The following is a 6,696-nucleotide window of genomic DNA, read 5'->3' as shown; positions in this document are numbered from 1 at the left end:
CAAATTGCTTGAAGAAATGGCAGTCAGTTAACAACAAGTCAGGTGAATGTGGTGGATGAGGCCAAAATTTGTAGCCCAATTCATTCAACTTTTGAAGCATTGATTCTGCAATGTGCAGTTAGTCATTGTAGTGGAGAAGAATTAGGCCCTTTCTGTTGACCAATGCCAACTTCAAGTATTACAGTTTTCAGTGCATCTCATCAATTTGCTGAGCATACTTCTTAGATGTAATGGTTTTGCCGGGATTCAGAAAGCTGTAGTGAATCAGACCGATTGAGGACCAGCAAATAGAGACCATGACCCTTTTTTGGTGAGAATTTGGCTTTGGGAAGTGCTTTGGAGCTGCTTCTCAGTCCAACCACTGAGCTGGTCATTGCCAGTTGTCATATAAAATCCACTATGAGTTGCATGTCACAATCCAATTGAGAAATGGTTCAGTGTTGCGTAGAATAGGAGAAGATGACACTTCAAAACGATGTTTTATCTTTATTTTAGCTCAGATCATGAGGCACTGACTTATTGAGATTTTTACCTTTCTAATTTCCTTCAAGTGCTGAATGACTGAAGAATGGTTGATATGAAGTTTTTCAGCAACTTCTCCTACAGTTGTAAGAGGATCAGCTTTAATGATTGCTCTTAATTAGTCATTGTAAACTTCCCATGGCTAGCCACCAAACTCCTCACCTTCAAGGCTCTTATCTTCTTTGTAAAACTTCTTGAACCACCACTGCAATGTACGTTCATTAGCAGTTCCTGGGCCAAATGCATTGCTGATGTTGCGAGTTGTCTCTACTGCTTTACAACCCATTTTGAACTTGAATAAGAAATATCTCTGCTGGGCGCAGTGTCTCACACCTGTAATCCCAACAATTTTGGAGGCCGAGATGGGTGGATCACCTGAGATCAGGAGTTCGAGATCAGCCTGACCAATATGGCGCAACCCCATCTCTACTAAAAATACAAAAAAAAAAAAAAAAAAAAAAAAAATTGCCGGGCGCAGTGGCAGTCTCCTGGTCTCCTGTAATCCCAGCTACTCAGGAGTCTGAGGCAGGAGAATTGCTTGAACCTGGGAGGCAGAGGCCTCAGTGAGAAGAGATGACACCACTGCACTCTAGCCTGGGCAACAGAGTGAGACTGTGTCTCAAAAAAAGGCATTTGATAAAATTCAACACTCCTTCATGCTAAAAAATCTCTCAATATATAGGTATTGATGGAACGTATCTGAAAATAATAAGAGCTATTTATGACAAACCCACAGCCAATGTCATACTGAATGGGCAAAAGCAAGAAGCTTTCAGATCATGAGGCACTGACTTATTGAGTTTTTTAACTTTCTAATTTCCTTCAAGTGCTGAATGGCTGAAGAATGGTGGATATAAAGTTTTTCAGCAACTTCTCCTACAGTTGTAACTGACAGAAAACTGACACAAGACAAGGATGTCCTCTCTCACTACTCCTATTTAATATTGTATTGGAAGTTCTGGCCAGGGCAATCAGGCAAGAGAAAGAAATAAAGGCATTCAAATAGAAAGAGAGGAAGACAAATTGTCTCTGTTTGCAGATGACATGATTGTATATTTAGAATACCCCATTGTTTCAGCCCCAAATCTCCTCAAGCTGATAAATAACTTCAACAGAGTCTCAGGGTACAAAAATTGATATACAAAAATCACAAGCAGATGGCATGATTGTATATTTAGAATACCCCATTGTCTCAGCCCAAAATTTCCTTAAGCTGATAAGCAACTTCAACAAAGTCTCAGGATACAAAGTCAATGTGCAAAAATCACAGGCATTCCTATACACTAATAGTAGACAAACAGAGAGCCAAATCATGAGTGAACTCCCATTCATAATTGCTACAAAGATAATAAAATACCTAGGAATACAACTTAGAAGGGATGTGAAGGACCTCCTCAAAGAGAACTACAAGCCACTGCTCAAGGAAATAAGAGAGGACAAAAACAAATGAAAAAAAACATTCCATGCTCATGGATAGAAAGAATCAATATCATGAAAATGGCCATACTGCCCAAAGTAAGTTACAGAATCAATACTATCCCCATCAAGCTACCACTGACTTTCATCACAGAATTAGAAAAAATTACTCTAAATTTCATATGGGACCAAAAAGAGCCCCTATAGCCAAGAAAATCCTGAGCAAAAAGAACAAAACTGGAGGCATCACGCTACCCGACTTCAAACTATACTTCAAAACTGGTAACCAAAACAGCATGGTACTGGTACCAAAACAGAGATATAGACCAATAGAACAGAACAGAGGCCTCAGAAAGAATGCCACACATCTACAACCATCTGATGTTTGACAAACCTGACAGAAACAAGCAATGGGGAAAGGATTCCCTATTTAATAAATGGTGCTGGAAAAACTGGCAAGCCATATGTCAGAAAACTGAAACTAGAACCCTTCCTTACACCTTACACGAAAATTAACTCAAGATGGATTAAAGACTTAAACATATGACCTAAAACCATAAAAACCCTAGAAGAAAACCCAGGCAATACCATTCAGGATATAGGCATGGGCAAAGACTTCATGACTAAAACACCAAAAGCAATGGTAACAGAAGCCAAAATTGACAAATGGAAACTAATTAAACTAAAGAGCTTCTGCACAGCAAAAGGAACTATCATCAGAGTGAACAGGCAACCTACAGAATGGGAGAAAATTTTTGCAACCTAGCCATCTGACAAAGGGCTAATATACAGAATCTACAAAGAACATGAACAACTTTACAAGAAAAAAACAACCACATCAAAAAGTGGGCAAAGGATACCAACAGATACATTTCAAAAGAAGACATTTATGCAGCAAACGAACATATGAAAAAAGTTCATCATCACTGGGTGTTAGAAAAATGCAAATCAAAACCACAATGAGATACCATCTCACATCAGTTAGAATGGCAATCATTAAAAAGTTAGGAAACAACAGATGCTGGAGAGGATATGGAGAAATAAGAACACTTTTACACTGTTGGTGGGAGGGTAAATTAGTTCAACCACTGTGGAAGACAGTGTGGTGATTCTTCAAGGATTTACAACCAGAAATACCATTTGACCCAGCAATCCCATTACTGGGTATATACCCAAAAGATTATAAATCATTCTATTATAATGACACATGCATACGTATGTTTACTGCAGCATTGTTCACAATAGCAAAGACTTGGAACCAACCCAAATGCCCATCAATGATAGATTGGATAAGGCAAATGTGGACATATACACCATGGACTACTATGAAGCATTAAAAAAGATGAGTTCATGTCCTTTGCAGGGTCATGGGTAAAGCTGGAAACCATCATTCTCAGAAAACTAACACAGGAACAGAAAACTAAACACCATATGTTCTCATTCATAAGTGGGAGTTTAACAATGAGAACACATGGACACAGGGAGGGAAACATCACACACTGGGGCCTGTCAGGGCAATAGGAGAAGGATAGAATTAGGAGAAATACCTAATGTATAACATAACCACATTTATTTAAGAATGATTTCTGATATCAAATGTTTTGATTTCTGATATCAAATTCCAACAATGCACAAACCACAATTACATTTGCACCAACCTAGTTTTAGTAGAGAGGGTTTTTCCATGTTGGCCAGGCTGGTCTTGGACGCCTGGCCTCAAGTGATCCGCAAGCCTTGGCCCATCAAAGGGCTGGGATTACAGGTGTGAGCCACTGTAACTGGACACACATCAAAATTATCTATACTGGGCTCCAATCCTATTCTTCAGACTTATCATGGGGCAATGTTATCCTTTAGTTAGCTGAGTTTTAATTGGGTGAAATCTATGGTGGATATGGTGGCTCTTTCCTCAGATAAGCATCAACTGTACCACGTCAAGACATGCAAACATATCAAGTCTCCAAAGTCCTCAACTCCTCATGAAAATTCTTTTCTACAACAATGTTTACCTTTGTAGCATTTCAGGTGAGTGGAGTCCATGATTCTTTAGACTTTGTGGATATTCATCTATAGGTGGGAACTTAGGCACAGTTACCACTCCAGGCTCTTGACGTTGCTCATGCTTAGAACTACAGATTTATTTGAGCTGCATAGACTTTATACCCAATAAGCAATGCAGTATTCTCAGATCTGCTATTTGGGAAGGGGCTCTAATTATACTCCCATTGATTTGAGATAATTTAAATAGATTTTTCATATACACATTATAGATCACTATTCTTTTGAAAAGGGAAAATAGTGATAATCACATATTAATAAGTTTGAGGTCCTCGGAATAAATGATCTATATGAATTGAAGGTATTGTTGTAAACATTAGATATACAATAAAAATACATAAATTGAAGCAGTGAAGCCCTAGAAAATCTCTGTATTTAGCTTAGATTAAGCAACAATCAATAATTATATGCAAAGTAGTCTTTTATTCAATATATCCAACCTGCATAACATTTGCAGTATAAATCAGTAAGTACTGTGGAATTAAAAACCCTTAGGATAGCTAGTGGCCAGAACGTTTCTTGCATGCATGATGTCTCAAGAAAGTACATTTAGCCTGGTTGCACCAACAATTGCTATTTTGTATAAACTGCCAAAAAAAATTCATCCAATCACACTCCACTTAATTTCACTTAATTTTAATCACAGTATACTTGCATGGACAGGTTTCTTTTAAACACTGATTTATTCTCTAAATGCAGAGGCATGGTTGTTATTTAAGATCTAATGTTCCCCGCTGGTCACATTTGGGAGGCTTTCCAACAGCAGGGCACGATTGTTATTTAAGATCTAACGTGCCTCGCTGGTCACATTTGGGAACTGTTTCTGGCTGTACTGATGCTCTTGCCTGCCTGGAAAATAATGTGCCAGCACCAGAAAAATTGCATAAATTATTTAATGTCTCTGTGGACCCTTCCAGAATTAAGCTAAGCCTTTTTTTTTTTCTTCCTTTTCTAATTAAAATGCTGAGTGAAGTAAGCCATATATATACATGGTGAACAAGCCTTCGTAGCTCTTTATATGGGGTATACTTTAAAACTTAATAGAATATTGAACAGCAAAATCAAGCAAGTTATAAGATATGCATTAACTGAGTAAAGTGGTACTTGAGCTCTAGGTTTGTCTTCTGAATCAAAGAATCACAAGCAGAATCTCCAAAGTAATCATGTGACATTCCAAACTCGTGAAGTGGATGATGTTCATCTGGGCAAGTCCATAGCACCAAATCTATTGTACTTTATCTGTTTAGTAAAGTCATCCCTTGCAGTTAAGGATCCAGGGAAATAATTACTTTTACCTGACTTCTAGAGTTGTTAAGTCATGCTCTGGGCTCTAGTGTAGCATTAAAATAAAAAAATGGAAGAAGTTTACTCTGCTATTTGATATTTAACTGAGTCACACTTTTTATATAATAAAATGCCCAGGTCTTAAGTTTTTAACTTGATGAGCTTTGAAGTTGTAAAAACCCACATAACCACCACCCACCCAATAAAAGATGTATAACATTTTCATCATCTAAAAGATCTCTTGTACTCCTCTCGAGTCAATATGACCTACCTGTAACCAAAGAGGCAACCACGTTGTGATTTTTAACACATGGATTAATTTCTGTTGTTTTTATAATTCGAGAATGGAATTGGATAGGATGCATTATTCTCTGTCTGACCTTTTTTTACCTCAGCATAATAATTTTGAGATTAAGCCACATTACTGCTATGTATCAGCAATTCATTCTTTCATATTATTATTAAATGAATATATCAAAGTATGTATTTAACCAATTTCTTCTTGATGACTTTTCTTCTTTTTCTTTTTGGACTATATAAAGCTGCTACAAACATTATTGTTGACATATGTTTTAATTCTCTTGACAAAACATTTCTAATGTAATTGCTGAATCATTGGCCAGATATATGTTTCACTTTTTAATAAATCACCCTAATTTCCCCCAGGAAGGTGTTATTATTTCATGTTCCAATAAGCAATATGTAAGATTTCTGGATGCGTCAAATTCTTGCTAATATTAAGTAATGTAAGGCTGCTTAATTTTCATCATTCTAGAGCAGCTCATTGCCAGCAACAGATCAAAGCTGGATGGAGAATGACTTTGACGAGTTGAGAGAAGAAGGCTTCTGTCCATCAAACTTCTCAGAGCTAAAGGAGGAACTACGTACCCAGTGCAAAGAAACTAAAAATGTTGGGAAAAAAATGGAAGAATGGATAACTAGAATAATCAATGCAGAGAAGGCCATAAATGAACTGACAGAGATAAAAACCATGACACGAGAAATACGTGACAAATGCACAAGCTTCAGTAACCAACTCGATCAACTGGAAGAAAGAGTATCAGTGATTGAAGATCAAATGAAGGAAATGAAGTGAGAAGTCTAGAGAAAAAAGAGGAAAAAGAAATGAACAAAGCCTCCAAGAAGTATGGGATTATGTGAAAAGACCAAATTTATGTCTGATCGGGGTGCCTGAAAGTGAAGGGGAAAATGGAACCAAGTTGGAAAACATTCATCAGGGTATCATCCAGGAGAACTTCCCCAACCTAGTAAGGCAGGCCAACATTCAAATCCAGGAAATACAGAGAATGCCACAAAGCTACTCCTCCAGAAGAGCAACTCCAAGACACATAATTGTCAGATTCACCAAAGTTGAAATGAAAGAAAAAATGTTAAGGGCAGCCAGAGAGAAAATTC

This window comes from Macaca nemestrina, chromosome 8 (genome assembly GCF_043159975.1).
Source record: "Macaca nemestrina isolate mMacNem1 chromosome 8, mMacNem.hap1, whole genome shotgun sequence".
Taxonomy (NCBI): Eukaryota; Metazoa; Chordata; class Mammalia; order Primates; family Cercopithecidae; genus Macaca; species Macaca nemestrina.
Note: the sequence above shows the minus strand (reverse complement) of the source record.